Raw genomic sequence first — 25386 nt, forward strand, 5'->3', positions numbered from 1 at the left:
TTTCTGACAAGAATTCTGTTGTCATTATTGTCTCATTCCACTGTATAAACGTCTTTTTTTCTCTACCTTCAATTTTTTATTTTTCTCTTTGTTTTCAGCAGTTTTACAATGTCATATTTAGATTTTGTTTTTGTTTCATCCTAAGCTTTTTATGTCTGTCATTTGATATCTTTCATTACATTTGGAAAATCCTCATTGATTTCTTCAAATATTTATCCTGTCCTATTCTCTCTCTCTCTCTCTCTTATCCTTCTGTGACTCCAAACATATGTATATTACACCATTTTACATTCTCCCATCAGTCTTAGATATCCTACTTTGTCTATTATATTTTAATTATTTGTCTCTTTATATTTCAATTTGACATTTCAATTGATATATCTTCAAGATCACAGATTTCTTATTCAAATGCATAATTATGTAGAGTTTTCAGATGACCCCATCAAAGGAATTTCTCATAGATGATATTATTTCTAGCACTGTGTCACTTCCCTTTGTCACTTTCTTATCATTTTCATTTCTGTGCTAAAATTCCCCATCTGTTCATGCTTATTGTTTACCTTTTCTACTAGATCTTTAGCATATGAATCATAGATATTTTAATTCCTGATTGACACTTCCAACATCTGAGTCTCATTCTCCTGATCACTATATCTCTTGAAAATACTTTTCTTTATCTTTTGCTTTTTGGTGCCTTGTAATTTTTGATATATTGCCTTTTCTGCAATAGTTGAATTTTTATTTCAGTTGTGTTTGCTAATTAAAGTACTCTTGACTACATAATTCTGATGCAGCTAGCTTCCTTTCAGTTCATTATTGTAAGTACTAAGGCTGGCATGTGTCTTGTTTATAGACAAGCCACAGCAGACTGAACACATTAAGTGGAGTATTTTATTAATACCGCCAATACAAGTCTCTGGCTATTGGCCTAAGACCTCACATACCCTGCTTTCCATTTTTTTACCAGTCTGCATATGTATATATACAGACACTATAAAAACAGCCTCTCTGCTTTATACAAACATCTTATCATTTTGTACCATAATATCACAATCTTCCTTAACTCAGTAAGTCACTTGCTTAGTTATTCTGCATAAAATCTAAATATACAGATGGAAACTGCAACAAAATAGGAGTGAGCATTGCACAATATGACATAAACAAACATTTTTTAAAACAAACATTTTGAACTTTAAAAGTGCAAAAATGGAGACTTTGTGCATATTTACTTAACAATAATTATAATTTTATTTAACTATAATTTTATATAACATACCTTATTCTAATAATTACATGATAATACAATAAAAGACATACTTTTAGGATATGCTTTCCTAAATAATTTTATCTTATTGATCCATTTTCTCCTCTCTCTCTTTTTTTTTTTAAGATTTTATTTATTTATTTGACAGAGAGAGAGGGCACAAGATGAGAGAGTGGCAGGCAGAGGGAGGAGAAGCAGGGTCTCCACCCAACAGAGAGCTAGATATCAGGCTGGATTCCAGGACCCTGGCTGGGATCATGACCTGAGCTGAAGGCAGACACTTAACTGACTGAGCCACCTGTGCACCCTTTACTAACCATTTTCAAAAGGCTTTATTTTATGTCAATTTTCAAAACAAACAAACAAAAAAAGAAATCTAGTCATGATCAAATCAAATTATATAATTTGTTATTAAAGTTCCTTAAGCTCTGAAAAAGTGATTAAGATGTACTTCTCACGATAATGTTGACCATAGTGGTGATAGTACCCTCATTTTCCAGAATAAAATAAATTATGACTACCAAAAAGAAAATTTTCATTCACCGAAGTCACTTTTTTAAGTGGCATTTATTCAATTGTTTGTATGGTTGACTTCGTTATTCATTCAACAGTGATTTCAAAATAGGCAAAGTCCTTCTTATTACTTGAAGGCGTGTACAGACAGACAAATGCAGACAGCAAATGTAGGTAATAATATACATACATACACACATGCATACCTGTGTATGCACACACCCAAAGGCATACACCCACAAATTCTCAGTTTAAGTAATCTAAGATATAATATGATCATGGTTATGACCACAGACACTTAATTTAGTTTGCTGCAATTATTTTTAACCCATAGGTGCCTTGATAAAAGAAGGGTGATAATATCATCTAGTTCATAAGGTTATTATGGTTATTAGATGGCATAATCCATTTAAATCTTTTGGAAACTTATAAATCTTTGTACGGTCTCTGAAACCATCATTAATACTATATTTTTTAATACTACTTTTTCTAAACATCATTACAAATATCCATAAGATATCATATATGTAGGGGATCCCTGGGTGGCACAGCGGTTTGGTGCCTGCCTTTGGCCCAGGGCACAATCCTGGAGACCCGGGATCGAATCCCACGTCAGGCTCCCGGTGCATGGAGCCTGCTTCTCCCTCTGCCTGTGTCTCTGCCTCTCTCTCTCTCTCTGTGTATGACTATCACAAATAAATAAAATTTTTTTAAAAATATTTTTTAAAAAAGGAAATCATATATGTAGCAGCCACTATGTTAGCCTCTGGGTGCAAAGTTGAACATCATTTCCAACCCTCAGTTTGACCATAGTCTACTAGATAAAGTGAATATGTCTAGCTAACAATAGAAAGGAAGTGGGAATTTCTTTCTTCTCAGGGAGCAAGGTAGAGGAGCCCTGGGAAGGTGTAGTCAGGAAACTAGCTTAGAAATATATACCTGGATTGAGTAGATAAACTGTGAAAATTTTGACAATTCAGGGAAGAAAATTTCCTTTGGGGATAATATTTATAATAGTTAAGATTTTATCACACCAGCTAAAAATGGTTATTTTGAAGAGTTTTGAGCCAGTTTTCTAAGTAATCATATTTGAATTCTAGGAAAACAGTTTTGACAGCAGTATCCTTCAAAGAAAGATGCGAGGCATTTGGTTAGTCAGAAAAGACCATTTGTACTCAGAATTTTGAATGAAAAGGTCAGGATAAGGCAAGTGGCAATGGGAATGGTGAAGAGGAATCAGAATGAGGAGTTTAGGACAAAAACACTTATATTTTGTGAACAACTGGTAATCGGTATGAGAAAATAAGATGTCCAGATTGACTCTAAGTTTTCTCTGTGGAATAATTGAGCAAGTGGTTTTTTAACCACTAAATAAAAATTATAGTAGGTTAGAGAGGAAAATTAAAAGCGTGCTTTACAAATGCTGAAATTCAAGGAAGCTGTGTCACATCCTCATTGAAATGCTCAGTAAGCAAGAGAAAGTACAAGATTTGAGATTCATATCCATGCAGTTATCAGCTATTTGTTTTAGACCAACAGCAAGTCTGCAAAGAGAATAGGCATAATCCCAAAGAAATATGAAAATATAGGTAAAAATATAATTATTCGTGGCAGACATTTCATCAGGTGACAGATCCAAGCAAGGCCAAGTTTCCTAGTTCCTCTTGACAGTATAGATCAGAAATGAGCACATGGCTGATTCTTTTTTTTTTTTTTAAGATTTTATTTATTTATTCATGATAGTCACACAGAGAGAGACAGAAAGGCAGAGACACAGGCAGAAGGAGAAGCAGGCCCCATGCACCGGGAGCCCGATGTGGGATTCGATTCCGGGTCTCCAGGATCACGCCCTGGGCCAAAGGCAGGCGCCAAACCGCTGCGCCACCCAGGGATCCCACATGGCTGATTCTGATGTTGAGGTGTGAGTGGAAATATGGTGGTGGGACTTCTGGGGAAGCATTTCTTAATCCTAAGAACAAAACATAGTAAGAAACAGTCTTTCTCTTCTGTCTCTGGGATATGAGCCTCAAAATGCTAAGGCTTTCTTGCTATAAAATTGAGGATAAAGTCAGCATGAAAATTGAAAAACAGAAAGAATCTAGTTCCACCAACACAGGGGTCATTTGATTTCTTTTGATGGGAGGAAACGAGTAGCTTGACTATTCAAGTCATTTTGATTTGAAGCTTCTGTCAATTGAAGTTGAAATCTTAATTACTGATTGTGATGGTTAATTTATGTGTTAACTTGACTAGACTGGTGACAAGATGTTTTTTCAAACACTTGTCTAAATGTTTCTGTAAAGGTATTTTTTAATGTGATTAACATTTACAATCAGATGACTTTATGCAAAGCAGATTCCCCTCCATGTCTGTGTGCCTCACCCAATCAGCTGCAGGCTTTCAGAGCAAAGACTGAGATTTCCCAGGGAAGGAATTCTGCCTTCGACTGTAACAAAGAAATCCTGCCACGATTTCCAGCCTTCGGACTCAAGACTGCAACATCAACTATTACATAAGTCTCCAATCTGACAGTTAACCTTCAGATTTTGGTCTTGCCTGTCCACACAATCTTATGAGCCAGATCCTTAAAATATCTCTCTTAATATATATGTTATCCTAGTTCTGCTATTTTGGACAAATCTGACAAATACACTAATGCAGTAGTTCTATTTTGTAATTAGCAGTATTATTTTCAAATAATAGATAATGATAATTAATAGATAACTAAAATAATTACATAAAATCGATTGTCTGGTTCTTTCATCTGTGAAATAACCTACATTTGACATGGTCCAGAAAACTAACAGATTTAAATAATTTTAAGCCCAGATTCGTTTTATTAAATATTTTAATACCTATTCATTTAAGACTTTTGTTTAGCATTTTCAAAAATACTCTGTGAGTATTTATAATATTATTTTTAACTTAAATTGAACAAAACCAATTTTGCTTAACCCCCTTTCTTTTGAGTTCTCTGGATCTGGGTAATTTTGACATTTCTTTTATAATGGCAGGACTATTTTACCTAGATTTGTTTAGTACAAAAGAATTTTCTCACAGTAAAATTAAAACAATATGTATCTAATTAAGAAATAACATAATCTTAAATTCACAAATAAATTTTTATTATCTCTTGTTGTCAAGGAAACCACTTTGTATGCCTTTGTGTTGAATTACTAAAAGGTAAGTTTTTTTCAATGCAAATGTTTATTCCTATTTCACTTTGTGTGTTACATTAAATTAATCATTACAATTTATATTTGATTAAGCTATTTTAAAGTGTTTGCCAATAAAACACATGAAAAATAGAACAGAAATCAAACAACTATTGCCATGATATAGGCATTATTGTGAAAAAAAAATCTACTACTCATCAACTAAAAGATGTGTGACAATAATTATATATGCCAGGTAAGAATAATACTATAAATCTGAGTGAATATTGAGATATAGTGTTGTAATGTGCCATGTGAGTTATGTCTCAAAAAAAGACAAACATTTTACCAAAAGTGATATCACCAAAAGTGATAAATATTTGACAATAACTCTAAAACTTAAACAAATCTATTTATGTAGGCTTAGAAATCATCAGAATATTATAAATTCTACATGGAATCAGGTATTTCTTCCATTTGCCTGACTGGTCTCAGTCTGAAATACCATTGTGTATATTTTGAAAGGCATTAATAACCAAAATCCTCAAAAAAGAGAAGACTACACTAAAGGCAGTCTAAGCATCCCTCAGTAGGGTTTCATGGCAAAATTAAATAAAAATATATTGAACCAATTTTAGTTTCTAAATGAAAGTATATGGGTGTAAAGGAAGCACATCTTTACAATATCTTGATTGCTTTCATCTTAAATTTCAACATTTTAAAATTTTGGAAGTGTATTTATTCATTAAGTCTATGTTCCTAGTCTAACCTATGATGAGAATGATGCTAAATGGTAGAGCAGTGCTGAAGCATTCAAGTATCTGCTTTCCTAAGCCATGGAGAGTCTGACAGAGAACACTAGAGACCTGGGACTGCATGGGGAGCATATAGACAGGTATAGACACAGCAACTTTGAAATTAAACAATCAAACAAAATGAAAACTGGTCCAATGATTTGTGCCATGGCCCAAACTGGGTGGCAAGAAACACTGTGGATAACATGTCACTAGTAAGAAAGAAAAGTGAAGTCACTGAGTCTGTATGGACCCACAATGGCAAATGCACATCCTCACACACAGAGAGGCACACTCAAACACATGCAAGCACAGGCCCTGAGATTTCCCAGCATCAATCAGCCATTCAAGATTGGAATACTCACCCTTATTAATTTTGTCTTGCAGTGCATATGAAGTGCTCTAAACCAAAGATAGAGTATAATTATTTACCTAAAAAGTGAGCATATTGTTCACCATCCTCCAATTCTTATCTTGAGTCAACACGCCAAAAGGCAGGTTGAATGTCCTATGCCTATACAATTTGATGTCTGTGTCATAAACAAGGAATGAAGAAAAAAAAATGCATTTTCTCTGTTTATAGAAGGAAGGCCAGCTGCTCTCTTCCTCCTGAAGAGGCCTCCTTGAAAATGTAATGGGGCTGGGTTCTGACTCCAACTCTTTAATTCGTTTATAAATAAATCTCTCCATGGGCCAGATAAATTATGTGTATCCAGGCACAGATGTCTCCAGAGCCCCTGCCATCACTCTTCCTTGAAGATGGAGTTGTGCAAATCTCTCTGTGTAGTTCTCACAATCCACAGAGCTGTAAATTATTTTTAATTTGCTTACTCCTTAGTTCAGGATCCCAAGTTTCATCAAAATTAGTTCAGAAAAACTGACTTTCAAAATACAGACTTTTTCTCCATTATCTCACAAAAATGAAACAACATAATTACCCACTGTAATAAAAACTGTAATAAATCTACTATTATAATGCAGAGCTGGGATAGAAATTAAATGGGTAGAGTGTTTCTAAATGGCCAAAAGAAGCATGCCTGAGGAGGTAAATTTTAAACTAATACATGAAAGTAGAAAGGAGCAGACTGTGGGCCAGTAAGCAGAATTAATAGCAAATGAGAGAATTCCTGAGAAAGGAGAAGGTTTGGTCTGTATAAAATTTAAAATAATGATATTAGTAATAATTAAAATCATTGTGAATGAGATGAGGGGAAATAGCTGAGTAGGTCTCATTCTGCAAGGTTTTCAGACAATGATGAGGTATTTTATTTTATGTAAATATTTATTGACTTCAGAAATTGCAATAATATCACCATGTCAGGCATCACCTTGCTTTGTACATGGTGTTTCCTTAGCAAAAATTCGTAATTTTGATGTTGCCAAATCATTCAATGATTACCATTGTATTTAGGGCTTCAATGTCTTAAGAAATTCTTCCCCATTTGAAGTAATATAGATTGTCTCCCACATTATTTTTCTTATTGCATACTTTCACATTTAAATCAATATTTTTAGATATGTTTTTATAGTTGGTGTGAGATAGGGATATAATTTTCTCCATGCAACTAGTTGAATATCCTAATAACACCACTTATTCCTAGATTCCTAAAGCATTTCCACCAAAGAGAAAGGTCTGCCACAAGTGTGGGATAACATATTTCTGAACTTATTAATCTCTCTTCTTTTTTTTTTTTTACATTCTCATATTAGTACCATAGTACTGTCATTACCATGACTTTGTAATTTGTGCTAATACCTGGTACGGCAAGCTTTGTTCTTTGGGAATATTAACATCTTCATGATGTTATATATCTATAATTATTCAGATATTATTATATGCCCTTGTACTAAGGATTTCTAATTGGCTCACTCAATCTCCTTTATAACATAACCACAACTTTTTTGTCTGGGCATATTGCTTCTCAGATATAGTCTCTATTTTCCAACTTTCCTAGCAAGTAGAATTGCTGAACACATTGAGATAAGTAAAATGCTGTGTTCATGTCCTTCTGTTTTCTTTCTTTCTGACTGAAATATGACTGTGATATCTAGAGCTTCAATAGTTACATTGTTGAAATAGTATTGAAAATCAATATGCTGCAAGATTAATGAGAAATAGATTTTTGATAACTTTCCTGGTTTCTATTCTGGTAATTTCCTTAATTTTTCATTCTCTTTTTATGTCAACTTTATTTATTTATGTTTTATCTATTTAATTTATGGTATTAAGTTTATTTGTAGATTTGAGCAAATGGTTTCTTATAATTTTTGAATTTGCTCTGTATTTATAATTCCTTTATAAGGAAATTTTATTTCATAATATCTTTATATAATAAACATAAGGAAAAAGTTTTTTGATGAAAATTTCATGACATTTTTAAAAAGTTTTGAACTGTTTGAAGAAAAATTATTACAAAGCTATAAGACAAAAGTAATATTTGACCTTCAGAACAAACTAATCCCTTTTATCATATTCTGTATTTACTCACTTTGCCCTCTTTTAATTTTTTTATTTGAGTATAGCTGACACACAATGTTACTTTGATTATTCCCCTTTATCATTTCCAAAATTCTATACTTCTTCCCTTATTAATTCTTCAGAACATCTAATGTCTCTTTTATTCATTTTCCTTAAAAACCATCATTTCACTTATTCATAATTTCTATTCTGAATAAAAATTCCTCTTCTACTTCAGAATTAATTTATGCTTTAGTATTTATTAAGCCCTGTGACTATCTTTTCTTATATTTATCTTTTTATTTTATTACCTTTTTAAATAGAAGGAATTACTAACAATTTCCTCTGAACACCATTTTCATTGTGTTTTTCAAGATTCAATATAGAGTATTTTATACACCTTTCTATATTTTAAAAAATTATAAGTATAAAAGATTTTATATGGTGAAACTTGTATGGAGAAAAACAAGCCATAAGAAAGATATAGAATTTAGGAATCATAACTTCAGTAGGAATTATCATGAAAGCCCATTAAAATGTGGCATTTCAGCAAGACCTTAAAGGAAATAATGGAGCAAGGCATGTGCATATTTTGGTAATGAACATCATTGGCCAAAGAGACAGCAAGTACAAAGGCCCTGAAGTAGGAACATTTCTGGACAGTGTGAAAAACACAACAAGGATCATTGCTTTTTTTAATGTTGACTAATAATAGGAACTTGTCTCTTACTTTGATAGGGATGAGAAACTATTTCTTTTTTTTTCTTTCTTTCTTTTTTTTTTATTTTTTATTTATGATAGTCACACAGAGAGAGAGAGAGGCAGAGACACAGGCAGAGGGAGAAGCAGGCTCCATGCACCGGGAGCCTGACGTGGGATTCGATCCCGGGTCTCCAGGACTGCGCCCTGGGCCAAAGGCAGGCGCCAAACCGCTGCGCCACCCAGGGATCTCTGAGAAACTATTTCTGACATAATTTGCCAAACATCTTTAAGAGGAAAAGCCTAAGCTCCAGCTATTGTGTTGAGAATCCACTGGGTTAGCATTGGGAGTGGAAACATGAAGAGGCTGATGAGATTGTCTTGGATTAGGCTGGTAGTAGTAAAGGCAGTGAGAAATGACCTGAATTAGATATATTTTGAAGTATGGGTAAAATGGGATATAAAAGAGTTAAACAGAGACACAATTCGTTAAAGTTTGGTAGAAAACAGGCCATAGTTCCCCTGGTGGTGAAGAATGTTGTGAGTGGTTTGAAAAGAAAGAGTGAAGATTGGAACAGATGCTTGAAATTGAGAAAATGAAAGATTTGCTGTTACAGATACTGACAAAATGTGGGCTATGTCCTGAGAATGAGTTGCTGAGTGTGGAGGGTATGATCATTCAAGAAACTGGGAGCACAGGGTTTCAGGAGGTTCATCAACCCAGAAACTGAAATTACCAAAAAAATTAAGTCTAAAGTCTTGCAGGAGAGAGGAGGTGAATTAGGTGATAATATCCTAGTCCAATAAAGATGATTTAATTAAGTATTAGGAGGTGAATGTCAGAGGTGGGCAATTTGATGATACACCCAATGACATTAGACTCAAAAGCTGGGAATAGAGTTCAGAAGGACGGAAGGAAGCAAGATTAAGAAGCAGCCGGGTTATCTACTCCACCTCCAGGCCAATTAGTCAGGAGCATGGAAGAGAAAAGAGCCTTTACTGGAGGGGACTGCAGAGGAAGCAATGGCTGTGGCAAAGAGCCCACTTCTAATTAAAACAAAAGTCAAAGAGAAGCAGTTGAGAACAGAGTGATACACAGTGAATTTCAGAGGACAGTTGGAAAAGACTGAGGAGCCAGGAAAAGATAAAATAAGGAAAATGAGGCAGAGAAGTGTTGAGGCATAGGGAAATTGGAATGTAGGAGATGAGGTCTGACCTGGAGTCCTGGGATTATAACAGCAACGCACATGTGACTAATCTTCAAGGTCTTGCTACGGCAGAGGAGACGCTATGATTTTTGAAGGAGACTGTGCAGTGGGGACCTGTCAGAAGCACCTTTTCCTTCCCGCCAATAATGTAAAGCTGGGAAAACAGCTTAGTTAGTGCAACTAGATCTCCAGTGGTGCTATCTCTGCCCCAACAGCAACAGCAGCAACAAGTTAGAAATGTAAATTCTTAAGTTACAAACCAGATTTAGAAATAGAAATAGAAATAGAAAGCCCTCATGTGCTATACAGTCATCTGTGTTTTAATAAGTACTACAAGTGATTCAGATGTACATAAATAGCTGTTTGAGAACAACTGTTTTAGACTATAAGTTCTGGGGCTTTCCCCTGCTTGATTTATCTCTATGTTGCTCTGGAAGCCAGTATTCACGGCAGATGAATCTGATTCTAGGAGCTGTGTTCTAACCAATGTACTGTATTTCCTCATAATAGCTTAGTTTGTTATACAATATTTTAAAGAATTTCAGTGATATTGCCACAGAAGGAATAATTTATACAGTCAAAATTCATCCAGAAGAGTAAAATTTAAAACTATTAAGACTATTAATTCTGTTGAATTTAATTTCCTAAATAAAACGAAAATTTTTTAAAGATTTAATTAATTAATTTATGATAGAGAGAGAGGCAGAGACACAGGAGGAGGGAGAAGTAGTCTCCATGCCGGGAGCCCGACGCGGGACCCGATCCCAGGACTCCAGGATTGCGCCCTGGGCCAAAGGCAGGCGTTAAACCGCTGAGCCACCCAGGGATCCCTGAAAATGTATTTGTTGAAATAATTATATGTATATGCCCCCAAAACAAAATTGATATCCTTTCAGAAATATGAAGACTTGAAATTGAAAATTAAACCATATTTCTAGAATAATGAAAATACCTACATACAGCATCTTATAAGGAAAAGTCAAAGAGAACTGCAGGTTATTGAAGCTGAATGGGATTCTTTCCAGAAAATTCAACAAAATTTGATAAAAACATTTGTTAATCTAAAACTTTTTTTTTCTTTGAATGGCTGCATTCAATTTAGATAGCATATACACTTTATACTGCACATTTGATACAATAAAATGGCTAAATACAGATGTTTAACCCATCTGCTACACAGAAAAAAAATCCTTTCAAAACTGCGATTGCAAAGATAATTAATAAATGGATAAAATGGAAATGGAGTCATTACTATTAATTTATGTTTGACTCCACATGAAAAATTGGCAGATTTCAGATCTCATTAGTATTATTGAGACTGTTAGAACAGGAAAAAATCAGTTTTTCATAAAATATTAGCAGACAGCTTCACTCAATAAAGAATCAGGCTAGATTAATCAATTCATTTATTCAACAAATTCATTCAGCTCCCCAGTCTGCTGTATTAGCGCTGGGCTTAGGCAAAGCTGGTGTTTCTGCACTTCAGACATTCATACTCCCATTAGTACAGTGGCAGTGTGAGACATCCTTTTCCATTTATCCATCCACAAGAAAAGCTCCACCTTCCTTAGTTTGACATCTTGATAATTAGGATTTATGTGTTTGGGCTTTCAATATTTTCAGCCATGATTATATATATATATATATTTGGTCTTCCTCCCCATTCCTGGAAGAGCTCTTAAAACCCTTGGAATTTCCTAAGTGATGGGAGCCATAAAGGTGTCTTTTTCTGGGGATCCCTGGGTGGCTCACCAGTTTAGCACCTGCGTTCAGCCCAGGGCATGATCCTGGAGACCCAGGATGGAGTCCTACATCAGGCTCCCTGCATGGAGCCTGCTTCTCCCTCTGCCTGTGTCTCTGCTTCTCTCTCTCTGTGTCTCTCATGAATAAATAAATAAAATCTTTAAAAAATAAAAGTGTCTGTTTCTATGTTAAAGAGATGACTTTTGGAAAGCCCTTTGGTAACCTAGGGATGACAGCTGATTGTCTAGAGAACCAGCCATGGGATTAGAAAATTGGGGAATCCCTGGGTGGCGCAGTGGTTTAGCGCCTGCCTTTGGCCCAGGGCGCGGTCCTGGAGACCCGGGATCGAATCCCACATCGGGCTCCCTGCGTGGAGCCTGCTTCTCCCTCTGCCTGTGTCTCTGCCTCTCTGTGTGTGTGTGTGACTATCATGAATAAATAAATAAAATCTTAAAAAAAAAAAATTGGAACCTTCAATCCCACCCTCTGATCTCCAGGAAGGCAGGGAGGAACTGCAGGTTGAATCGGTTGCCAATGGCTAATGATTTAATCAGTTACATCTGTGTAATGATGCCTCTATAAAAACCCAACCAGTTACTGTTCAAAAGTATCCAGATTGGTGAACATGTGGAGACTGGGTAGGGTGGCATGTCCAGAGAAGGTAGGAAAGCTGCACACCCTTTTCCCATACCCTACTCCATACATCTCTTCCATCTGGCTGTTCCTGAGTTATATCCTTTTATAATAGACTAGTAATCTGGTAAGTAAAATGTTTCTCTGAGTTCTGTGAGCTGCTTTTGCCAATTAATCCAACCAGGGGAGAGATTTTAGTAATGTCCAATTTAGCCAGTTCAGAAGCACAGACAATAACCCAGGCTTGCAATTGATGTCTGAGTGGGGAAAGAGGCAGTCTTATAGGACTGAACCCTTAACCTCTAAGATCTGATGCTATCTGCATGTAGAGTGTCAGAATTCAGTTGAATTGTAAAACACCCAGTTGGTTTGTTGCAGAACATTCTTTATTAAAGCTGTGGAAAGACACTTCCCCACCCCCCACACACAGAAATTCTGTCCAGGAACCCAGTTATGCACATACTTCTGAAAGAAGACATATCTTAACTTTCATTGGTGATTAACACCTAGTAGTTTAACAAAGGAGCAACAAGAATCTGTAAAGTGAGACATTTCTAGAAAACTGCAGCAGGCATTATACTCCCACATAGAATGGAAATGGGAGATACATATGTGAAGTAATCATTTCTTTGTCCTATATTTGGATAAAGCCCACCCTATCAGAATATATGGCAGAAAACCCAAAGAAATGTGGCCTTTAAAATTTAGAGACAAAAACCTACTTGTCATCTTCAGTGTAGCCAAGATCTTATCTAAAGTCCAAGTTTTTCATCTACAATAAGGATAATGTTAGCTGAAATGAATGGGTTTTAGTGGGACAATTAAAATATCTTTGTTACTTTAAAACTCATAAGAACATATTATATGAAAGCATAGTTATAGAGTTTGATTGATAATGCCAAACAATTTCAATGGCTGGCTGGATATATAATAAAAGAGATTGCATTTAGGCAAAACAGTCATAAATACTTCATGGAATTAATGTATTCTTACAAGGTAAAGCTAAAAAATTTGTAGGAAAAAGTGTAACAAAAGTTCAACTGAGTGTCTCAGTCAGTTAAGCGTCTGCCTTTAGCTCAGGTCATGATCTCAGGGTTCTGGGATCAAGCCCCACATCAGGCTCCCGGCTCAGCAGGGCGTCTGATTCTCCCAATGCTCTACCCCCTTCCCCACTTGTGCGCTATCAATCTCTCTCCCAAATAAATAAATAAAATCTATTAAAAAAAAGAAGAAATAAAATCATATTATAAAATTAAGCCAAAATAATTAGAAGTCTTTCTAATAGGACTAAAGAAGTATGTGAGGCTAGAAGAAAAACGTACCAAAAAATTCAGAAATATCAAAAAACGTTAATTTAATGCATTATAGAAAATAAATGCCTGGATTGATGAGTTTGTTGATTGCTTCAAACTAATTGGAGGTTTTCACTTACAGTTACTTAAATTGGAGCCACAAATCAAAATACTTAACTTCTCAATGCCTGACATATGAGTAACTCAGTGGTAGATCACTATATTCCCTTAGACAATAAGCCCTAAATTACTGAGTTCCACTCATGCTTCCTAGGGCAATTCATTTAAGCTTATTGATCCATAGTTCTTAATTTTTTTTTAAAAAAAGTAGTATCAATAAAAATAAAGTTTTTATGAGTATTGAAGAAAACAGAGAGTTTAAAATGTTTTCATATTGTATAGAACATAAAACTATGCAAGAAATAATCATAATGATTATGATTATAAATAAGGTGTTAAGAAGATAATCTACTCTTCAAAGCCTAAATCCAAATCTCTCCTCTCATACTCCAAAAAAGTCCACAAAGGGAAAAAAAAGGTTCCCACCTAAAAAAAAAAAAAATCAAAATGAACAAATAAAATCTCTAATCAAGGCCCATAGCATAACCAGGAGATAGAGATTATTCTAAATTTCAATCTGTAAATAGGATATAAAGACCAAAACTCAGCAGTCAGCTTCTGAGTCCTTCTGGAAGTAACAGAGTCAAGGGGGTACTCTGTGAAAAATACAACAAGGGAGGACCTCAAGGTGATAAAACACATAAAGTTACCTCAAAAAATGGAAAAGCTCCATGTTAAATATAGAAAATCCGAAAACAGTTATGAGACCAGGTGGACAACAGTGAGTAGTGTCAGTGGATGACAGCAGCACTTCACGGAGACCCTCTCAGCTTCCTTTTGATGGCATTTTTATGGCTCTTACCTTTATTCTACTCCATCCAAAAGCCAACATCTATACTGTGCCTCTAGAGTCCTTCTATCAGACCTGTGAAGCCCTGTCCAACCGCAGGCAGAGAGCTAGAGGTGGTCCTTCACCAGGGATTAGAGTGTGGAATATGAAAGTCCAGCCTCACTGCTGGCAACCAAGACAATTCTATGGCTCAATGCAACTGTGCCAGATATCACAAGCTCATTTGTTACTTCTCTTCCTCCTTTTGCTTTTTAACTGCCTTGCCAGTTTCCTTTGGGAGCATTTTGAAAATTTTTTTTTTCTGGAAAATTCAAGCCAAAAAAAGCTAGCCACTGGAGAACTGAAAGAAGGAGACCTGAAATTGCATGAATTCACAGGAGGAAGTAGTGCTTCTGAGGACAGATGAGAGCATGAAATGAAAGGTGTTCTTTGGAGGCTTGATGCTGAAGGTGAAGAAAGATGCCTGAAGAATAAGTTAGAGTCTTATAGAAACAATAAAAAATGATGACCCGTGGACATACTAGCATGTCCGCCTACCCCGATAAATACAATCAATTTAACAAAATTATACTTAACTATATCAATACCATTGACAGACTCGGTGTCAGCCCCTTCAGGATTATCCAAACTGCAGAAAGCTACTCCATCAAAGGTAATGTTCCTTCTTCTTTTAAAGATTTTATTTATTCATGAGAGATACAGAGGGAGAGAGAGAGGGGGAGAGACACAGGCAGAGGAGATAAGCAGGCTCCATGCAGGGAGCCTGACATGGGACTGGATCCAGGGTCTCCAGGATCACACCCTGGGCTGAAGGCAACACTAAACCACCCAGGCTGCTTGGTAATGTTCCTTCTTGAGGTGGCTCACATACAAGACTTTTTGGAGCAAGAGTGTGAAGACCTGGCCATCGGCCCTAAATGGGACAATTTTGAAAGGCCACTGTAGCTCCAGATCACTTCATGGGGACAGCCACAGCTGTACCCCTGCTCTACTTCTCCCTCTGCCACCCACTACTGCTTTTGCCCACTACCTGCCACAGGTGTTGATCTTAAGAGCACTCTTCAATGAAGGCCAAATTTTATTTCAGTCTGTTGCTAAGGCACCTAACCTGTGCCGTAAACCAACCCAAATCCTTGGCATCTGTTACATACCTCTGTGATACAGGAGGGGAAAAAATCATTTATACAAATCTATTGTAAGAAGAAAACAGAATAAGATAGATTCTAGCTCATGAAAATTCTCCTACAAAACATGCATGAAGCAGAAGAAAATTATAACCAAAAAAGTCCTTGAACAATTATTTGCATATGATAAAATCCCTGTGTCAGAACAGCAAAAACAGAGGACAGAAGGGGAAAAAAAAGAAACATGCAAATTAAGAATTGTGTATAATGAAGGGAGAAATTTGAAATAACTCAAAAAATATCTTAGAAATAAAAATTACAAGGATCAGTGAAGAAAACCATTACAGTAATCAAGATAAAGAGAATGAAATAAGGGGATATAAAGAATAAGAAAATAAAGTAAGAAGTAAAAAGAATCAGTGTTTGATCTGAAGACAAAAACAGAAGCTATACTTCTGCATAGAATTCATTTAAAAAAAAAACAAAATGAAGCAAACATCTATTTAAAATTATCTAAGATAATTTTCTAGAAATAAATGAAGATCTGAATTTCATGCTGCAAGATTCCATGGTCTATCTGAGGAAATTAACCTGGGATGGTCACTTCAGTAATATAGCCTACCATAGTAAAATGACTAGACTTTAATAAACAAGCAAGTGAGCAAAAATATCCCAAGAATTCTAGGAAAATAATAGCAAGGCATTTATTTAAGGAAAAAAAAGGAATTAGAGGAGAAGGAGGAGGAAGAGAAAAAGGAAATCAACTTGACATCAGATGTTTTGAGAGCAATTTAGAACACAGGAATGAAAAGTAGCACATCTACAGGAAACAGAAAAATGGAAATGTGAACCAAGAATTTAATATTCAACAAAACTGTCCAAGTATCAAGACCTTAGAAAAAGAGCTTAAACATGCAATAACTCAGGGATTACTGCACTCTTGAATCTCCATTGCTAAAACTGTCTAGGACACAGGCTTTGCCACCCAAGGTTGGTGGGGAAAACTCTGGCAAAAGAACTAATAGGAAAGCAAGGCATTTACTGATTGGTAGATCTAGGCCTAAAACAAGGTGAGGACAGAATGAAAAATAATAATTAAATACTCTGCTCCAACTAAAAAATAATGAAAAACGAGTATACAGTTTAAGGAAAATGGAAAGTAGAGTAATCCCATTAATTGTACTATGCCTAACAGGTGGAGCAGAGAAATATCAGGTAAAACTGAAAAATAAAGAATAAGAAACTAATTTAGAAAGACTGGGAACTTGCATTATATAAGGCCTTAGTATAAAAGTGACACTAGCAGGTGCCTGGGTGGCCTAGTCCATTGAGCTGCGGACTCCGTTTCAGCTCAGGTTGTAATGGCAGGCCCATGAGACGGAGCCCATGTTGGGCTTCACGCTGGGCGTGGGAGTCTGCTTAGATTTCTCTTTCTCCCTCTCCTTCTGCCCCTCTCCCCACTCCTGTGCCACTCTCCAAATAAGTAAATCTTTAAGGTAACACTAAAATAATAAACATGAAATATTTCTGAATTAAAAAGAGAGACAAGAGGCCAATATGGAGAAGTAGATGCAGAACATGTGCATATATAAAATGTAAAATAATATGACTGATTTTAGACTAAAGACGTCAGTTATGTCATCAGTGTAAATTGGCTTTATTCTCCTGTTATAAGAGACTAAGCAGATTGGCAATAACAGTGAAGAGAAAGACCTACTGAGAAAACTCCATAGGAATATATATACACAAATAGTTGATATCTGAAATCAATAAAAGATGGACTTTTCAATAAATAGTACATGGACAACTGGGTAACCAACAAAGAATAGGTAATTTTTTTAAAGATTTTATTTATTTATTCATGAGAGACACACACACACAGAGAGAGAGAGAGAGAGAGGCAGAGACACAGGCAGAGGGAAAAGCAGGCTCCATGCAGGGAGCCCGACGTCGGACTCAATCCCGGGACTCCAGGATCACGCCCTGGGCCAAGGGCAGGCACCAAACCACTGAGCCATCCAGGGATCCCGAGAATAGGTAAATTTGAATCCATACTTCAAGTCGGAATAAAGAAATGACCCAAAATAGATGAATAATCTAATTATAGAATGAAATACAACCCTTTTGAGCAGAATTAGTATGACTTTACTTTTGAAAGATGTGGTTTTACATATTCATTAAACAAAATTAAATTAGAGTAAAGGGGAATATAAGAAAACATCACCATTAACAGAACAACTTAATTGTATATAAAATTGAAAACCAAACAAAAAAAAAGTAGCTTTTTAACACAATGATCTGATTACAATTCAGTTGGATATTTTCTAACTACAAAAGGAACTCCAGGGACGCCTGGGTGGCTCAGCAGTTGAGCGTCTGCCTTCGGCTCGGGGCGTGATCCAAGGATCCGAGATGGGAGTCCCGCCTCGGGCTCCTGTCGGGAGCCTGCTTCTCCCTCTCCCTCTGCCTCTGTCTCTGTGTCTCTTAGGAATAAATAAATAAATCTTAAAAAAAAAAAAAAAAAAAGGAACTCCAAAGGGGTTTTTTGTTTTGTTTTGTTTTGTTTTTTAGATTTTATTTATTCATTCATGAGAGACAAAGACAGAGGCAGAGACACAGGCAGAGGGAGAAGCAGACTCCCTCCGGGGAGCTCGATGCAGGATGCCCCATGCGGGACTCGATCCCAGGACACTGGGATCCCGCCCTGGGCTGAAGGCCGACAGTCAACCACTGAGCCACCCAGGTGCCCCAAAGGAATCTTGTACTAGATTTAAAATGCACTACAGCTAGCAATATTGGTTTCATAATTCTTAAAACTATGTTTATGTATTGAATATTATGATACAGGAAATTGGTAAATACGTTGATAAGTGTGGTAATCATGTCATTATTGTGGGAGAAATATGATATAAATGTAGACGGAGAAGAGGAATATTCCTGGATTGTTGAACTGGCTGTGAAGGTATCAGTACAAGGTTTAAATAGTTTTACTATTATTTTTCTAGCTCATGCCTATTGAAATGACCTAGAAGCAATGACAGCCAGGACCAATTAGCATATCTGGTGCCCAGATTTTGGGCTATCATATCATTCCCCAATAAAAGCAAGAAAGGTTCTTTAAAAAAATTACCTGTTCCAGACACATAGAGAATAAAATATGCATAGTGTGCCTGAAGTATCTTGTTATGCAGGAAAATAAGGAAATGCAAAAAAATTAAAACAGGCATTTCATAAGGATACAAGAACCAGCTTTATGGGGTTCCCACTGACAAATGTGGGAAAATTTGAAGATCTAAAAGAATAATGACAGTAATAATTATAATACATTTTTAGAGTGCATAATTATAATAAAAATTAGAAAATAAGCTTGTTTTTCCAGAAGGATACCACATTATAAATGCACAATATCCAAGTAATAATTAGTTGAAACAAGGATCAGGAATAAATACTAGATCATTGAATAAACTGTGGTTGGGAAACTGGATAAGGAGACAGACTCAAAGTATCATCCTGTAGATGATTTATTACAAAAAAAAATGATTCTTTTATCAATGAAGAGTCAACTGATCCAATTTAATGTTGCCAGTGATGGTGCAAACTCTCATTGTGTGAATCTGATCATGATGAAACAGATGAGGCCAGCTGCCCAACTACTGGCCTCAGTTCTCCAACTTATCAGTGCTATAATAGAAAAAGAATTATCCTACATTAAATATAGTTAAAGAAATATGAAAACAAATACAGTGTGTGATCTTTAATTGAATTCTGAATGAAAAATGCTATAAATCTTTTATTTGGAAATTGAGCAAACATGAATATCTCTTCAACATTAAATTCCTTGAATGTGGTTACTATACTGTGATTATATCAGAGAATATCCTTGCTCTTAAAAAATTCATACTAAGGTATTTAGGGGCAAAGTATCATTATGTCTCAAATTTATTCTCAAATGGTTCATCAGACAAAAATATTATTATTTTCCAGGAAGATTTTTTAAAACATGGCAAAATGTAGGTAATTGTGATAACAAAGTGTTCATGTATGTTCATTAAATTCTTAATTCAACTGTTTCCTTATGTTTGAAATTTTCAACATAAGTTGTAGGGGAAAGAAACATGTTTGAATTTTTACCAGAGCTGAAAAAAATATATCAAGACAATGTTTCTAGGCTGCTTAATATATTAAAACCAACTGGAAACTAGAATATATAATTTACGTATATAATTAAATTTTTCAAAATAATAGCTGTAAGATTCTTGATTGGTTATAAAGAAAAAAATTAGGAGAAATAATTTGGAAACTCATTAAAATCATGTCCTTTAAATGTAGGGAATTTATTTTTGAGTTTGCTTTTAAGAAATCACAACATAGAAGAAGATAAGCATAGGGGCACCTGGATAGCTCAGTCCATTAAGCGGCTGCCTTGGGCTCAAGTCATGATCCTGGAGCCCTGGGATCCAGGCCCCAGAGTGGCTCCCTGCTTCTCCCTCTCCCTCTCCTTCTGCCCTACACTCCCCACCCGCCCCCACCTCCAGCTCCTGCTCTCTCTCAAATAAATAAATAAAATCTTAAAAAAAAAAAAAGGCAAGCATAGATGTAAATATCACTATATATTTTAAAGTTAACCGAAAACACAGGTTTCTGTCAAAAAAAAAAAAAAATAGCCCTGGCAATGAAAACTACCTTGTATAACACTGAAAGCAAAGCATGGCTTTACTGGAGACTCTGCTTTCTTCACTTGCCGTCACTATCACCATGACAACCTCGATTACTTGGACTTGTCAGCTAATTGATACTCCATTGGGCTTTAACATTTTCTTCCATGTTCTGCTCCCAGAACATCACAAACTACTTTTGTTCTTAAAAGAGCACAGCACTAGAAGGCCTAGACTCTGCTCAAATTCAGGCTAAGCATCCTGTACACTAACAACTTTGGGTACGCTTCCCCAGTCTCAAGAGCTTATCCATTGAACTGCAGATCTATCTTTCATCAGTGTTTGAATAAAGAATACATCGGATACTGCCAGAAAAAGTGCTCACAATATCTATAAAATACATTCTCTTAATTTTATTGTGCATAAACACCCTCTCTGCTTCAAACTTCATTAGAAAAAATTACAAAATTCACTAATTCACTAAAGGGAGTGGTATTCCCTTTTCATTCTTGATCATGGTTTCATACAATTTTTACGATAATATTTTCTAAATTGCTTCCAACTTCTAAATACCACTTATAAATGTGGACTATCCAAAAAATATATTATTATTTTTCATATATTAAAATACTAGTAAATACCTAAATGTTTTGTACCTGCCACTTCCTATAAATTATTTTTTGTCCTACATCACCTTACTAAGATTATTAAAATTCCTACTAGGCTGTAAAGTCCAGGAGGTCAGAGGCCTTATCTTTCTTAGTCACCATTGAAAGTCTAGCAAGTAGCACAATTCAGGGTTGCCAGTTGTGAGGGCCTGCATCATAGCTCCTCCAAAAATGTCCATGTCCTAATTCCCATAACTGGTAAATATGTGAATTTATACAACAAAAGGAAACTTACGGATCAGATTAAGGATTTCGGAGTGGGGAGACAATCCTGGATTATCCCATTGGGTGCTATGTAACCACAAGGGTTCTTATAAAGAGGCAATGGAAAGGTCAACATAGAGATCTGGAGATGCTATACTGCTCTCTTTGGAGGAAGAAGCCAAGAGGAAAGCAGGTAGCCTCTTGAAGCTGGAAAAGACAGGAAATGGATTCTCCCCAAGAGATTCCAGAAAAAACAGCCGTACTAACACCTTAACTATAGTACAGTGAGACTGATCTTAAAGTTCTGACTTCCAGAACTCGAAGATAATCAATTTGTATTGTTCTAAGCCACTATAATTGTAGTAGCAATAACTAATGCATCAATCAATAATCTTTGGATTTTACTGTTGTAAATTCAAGTTTTGTACATTGAGGTGATTCGTATTAGATCATATGTAAGTAAAACCAGGATACAAAACGAAAATTTTCTGGGGTACCTGGGTGGCTCAGTCAGTTAAGCATCTGACTCATGACTCAGGTCATGATCTCAGGGTCCTAGGATCGAGCCCTGCAGTAGGCTCCATGATCAGTGGGGAGTCTGCTTGTCTCTCTCCCTCTGTCCCTCCCTCCAACTTGTTCTTGCTCTCACTCTATTTCTCAAATAAATAAATAAGAAATCTTAAAAAAACATTTAAAAATTCAAAATGAAAATTTTCTGACAGTACGCCCTATGCTATTTTTATCACATTTGCTAAATTACAGCAAGCACTCCCATAAGAAGTTGTATGTAAACCGTCCTATATGTTTAGTACTAAAACATTATTTCCTGATAATTTTATTCATTTTCAGTAAAATAGAGATCAGCAAAAAAATGAATTTTAGTACATTTCAATTATTAATATGCATTTCTGGGGTGACTGTGGTAAATCAAAATAGTACCTATAAAATGTACTGGTATCATTTTTCAAGTTTACTTGCTAATTCATGCAGAATGTTTTCAGAAAATCATCATTAAAATGATGGAATAAATGTTAAAACTGTTTTCATATATTCTATAGCCATTTTGAAATAAGTTTTACAACATCTCATTGATTATAATTTAGTATGAATTCAACTTTTCTTAATAATTTCAATAATGTAGTGCATCAATTTTTTATGCATTTAATGTTGCAATTAAATTGTATATTATTTCAACATCCACATCCTAAAAATGCAAAGATTTTTTAAAAGTGTGCTGTTTGTTTAGGGATGCCTGGGTGGCTCAGTGGTTGAGCGTCTGCCTTTGGCCCAGGGCATGATCCTGGAGTCCTGGGATCGAGTCCAACATCGGGCTCCCTGCATGGAGCCTGCTTCTTCTCCCTCTGTCTGTGTCTCTGCCTTTCTCTCTGTGTCTCTCATGAATAAATAAATAAATAAATCTTAAAAAAAAAGTGTGCTGTTTATTGAGTTTTGACAAATGTACACTATTGTGGATTTATGACCACAATGAAAATACAGACTATTTACACCTCCCCAAAAAGTTCTCTTATGCTGCTTTCCAATGAAAACTGTTTTACCCCCCAGTCCCTAGCAACACTGATCTGTTTAGTGTCACCTAAGTTTGGATTTTCACAGAATTTTATATAAATGGTATTATACAGTACGCAGTCTTTTGTCTGGCTTCTTTCACTTAGCAAGAAGCTTTGAGATTCATCAATGCTCTTGTGTGCTTCAGTAGCTCATTCTTTTTATTTCTCAGTTGAATTCGATGGTATGAATATACCATGGTTTGTTCATCCATTCACTAGCTAATGGCCACTTGTGTACTCTGTAGTGTGGGGGCCACTGTAAATAAAACTGCTATGAACATTCACATACCTCTCTTTGTGTGAACATACATTTTCATTTCTCTTGGATAAATAGCTTAGGGTGGCATTGATAGGTCATATGGTAAGTATATGCTTAAGTTTATAAGAAACTCCAAAACTGCTTTCCAGATTGAAACATTTTGTATTTCTATGTGTAATATAGGAGAATTATAGTTTCTCCCTATCTTAGCAACACTTGGAATTGTCAGGGTTTTTAATATTAGCCATTCTTATGAGTTATCTCCATTTTCTCAATGAAAAAGACTTCCTAAATTTAAAAAAAGTTTTGAAATCTAATTTTCCTGTATCTTTCATGTATATTATCATAGCTCTCAGATCCTGATTTCCTAACTAAAGCCTCTGGACCGTCTTGAAATGGACTTCATTTAATCGTATTTTTCAGTTGAGAAAGCTACAGACTTCCTGGTCCTTTTTATGTTAGGAAATTTTGGATTTGTGTTTTGAGAAAAACATTGTATTTCATTGGAAAATTAGGCACTACCTAGAATACATTCCAGGGTATCTGATTCCGGTTTTACAACATTGAGCTATTTTATAACTCTTTAAGCTGTGGCTAACGTATAGATCTGCAAATTCTATCCCAACTGGTAAAAGTGTATTTGACTTCACTCTTCACTGTAGGAAAAAAACAAAAAACAAAAAACAAAACAAAACAAAAAAAGCTTTGCTTCCATTTGAACACTCATTTCAATATTCTTGATGTATATCTTTAAACTGGTTAGAAAATCTATCTGGTCACTTTCTAGATAAATAAATAGAATAAAATTTTACACAAGTGTTTTTTATATCTGCATGAGGCTTATAACTTTACCTCATTGTTTTTGAAAGTTATCTTTGACTCTGTCCTAGATATTTTGAATTTTTAGATGTACAAACTCTGAAATCTATTCTCTATAAGCAATGCCTTTTTTGTTTTAGCAGCCAATGAACTTGGGTGACTTCAAAGTAAAAATTATTTGGGGGGCAGTAGTTCTACTCTTGGTTCAGATCTCTTGTCTTTTGATTTTCTCTGAGTCTGCTCCTCTCAAGGATGCTTTAGGGATCAGCCAAAGGAGTCTAAGACTCCTTCTCTGGCCTTTCCAGAACAAATACAAGATGTTGTCATCGGTATCTTGACCTATCTTCAACGTGGCTGAATTAGCAACTCCTAATGTGGTTCTTGAGGCCAGAAAGACTCTGGTCTTTCCACCACACCCCTCCCCACTTACACGTGAGCTCACTGCTCCTGAGGTAAGAACGATGGAGATCTAATACCATGCAGCTCCTCTCCAAATAAGTATTCCATGCCTGCCTGCTCTTCATTCCCCAGTGGCTTCAGGCAGCTGCTTATTATACTGTATCCAAATTTTATCATTGCTCTCTGTGGCAATAGCAGTCCACTTGGACGTGACTCAGTCACTGTGGGAAGTGCAATTCTGAATATACTAAGGTTTTGAACAAATGTGGATTTGTTACACAAATGAACACTGTGCTTAACAATGTACCAACATGGTGGAGTCCCGGAGGCTTCATAATATTGGATAGATACACATATGAGTGGAACATATACATTAATAGGTGATCTATTTTCCCCACTTGATAGATATAGTCTAAGATTTGGATAAGAGTGTAATCTCTATAATATATAAATTAACTATTTTCATATTTCTTGGAATTGACAGTAGTATATAGTGTCTTAAGAAATAAAATGGACAAAAATTTGAACTTTCTTTTTTAAGCTGCACACTCTATTATGTCTTATTAAAGGAAGAACGAGAATAAACTTAACACGATGAGCACTAAGTAATGTATGGAAGTGTCGAATCACTATACTGTACACCTGAAACTAATATAACAACATATGTTAACTATACTGGAGTTAAAATAAACTTAATACAATTTTTTAAAAAAGAAAGAGGAAGGAAGGAAAGGAAGGAGAGGGGGAATAGGAAGGGAGGAAGGAAGAGAAAGAAAGGAAACAAGCCAGTGATAACAGTGATTAAGAATAGTTGCAAATGAAAACTCCAATATAATAGTAGAATCGAATTTTCATGAGCTGCTCATCTATCTTAATATGCTTTTGTTATTACCCTTTCCAAAATGCTCATCCTTATTTGTGAGTAGATCTTATATTACCCTTTCCTATAATGGCCTTGCATTTGTCCCCTCTGTGGGATGCTGCTCTCATAACTCTCAACTCCTCAGTTCCATGATGTAAC

General features: G+C 35.6%; 1 long non-coding RNA gene across 15 annotated transcripts in view; it reads right to left on the reverse strand.

Moving 5' to 3' along the window:
• LOC144302287 (uncharacterized) overlaps positions 1-25386 on the reverse strand; it is an 80201-nt gene extending 54815 nt beyond the window's left edge. For 9 of the 15 annotated variants that reach the window (XR_013369131.1, XR_013369138.1, XR_013369130.1 and 6 more), the window contains exon 1: positions 25258-25383. This is a non-coding gene — a long non-coding RNA (uncharacterized LOC144302287). Of the gene's footprint in view, positions 1-19296; positions 19475-21351; positions 21964-25257 lie in introns of those variants that run through there. The other 6 variants (XR_013369145.1, XR_013369141.1, XR_013369143.1 and 3 more) reach the window with 6 other exon arrangements.

The sequence above is a fragment of the Canis aureus genome, chromosome 31 (genome assembly GCF_053574225.1).
Source record: "Canis aureus isolate CA01 chromosome 31, VMU_Caureus_v.1.0, whole genome shotgun sequence".
NCBI lineage: Eukaryota > Metazoa > Chordata > Mammalia > Carnivora > Canidae > Canis > Canis aureus.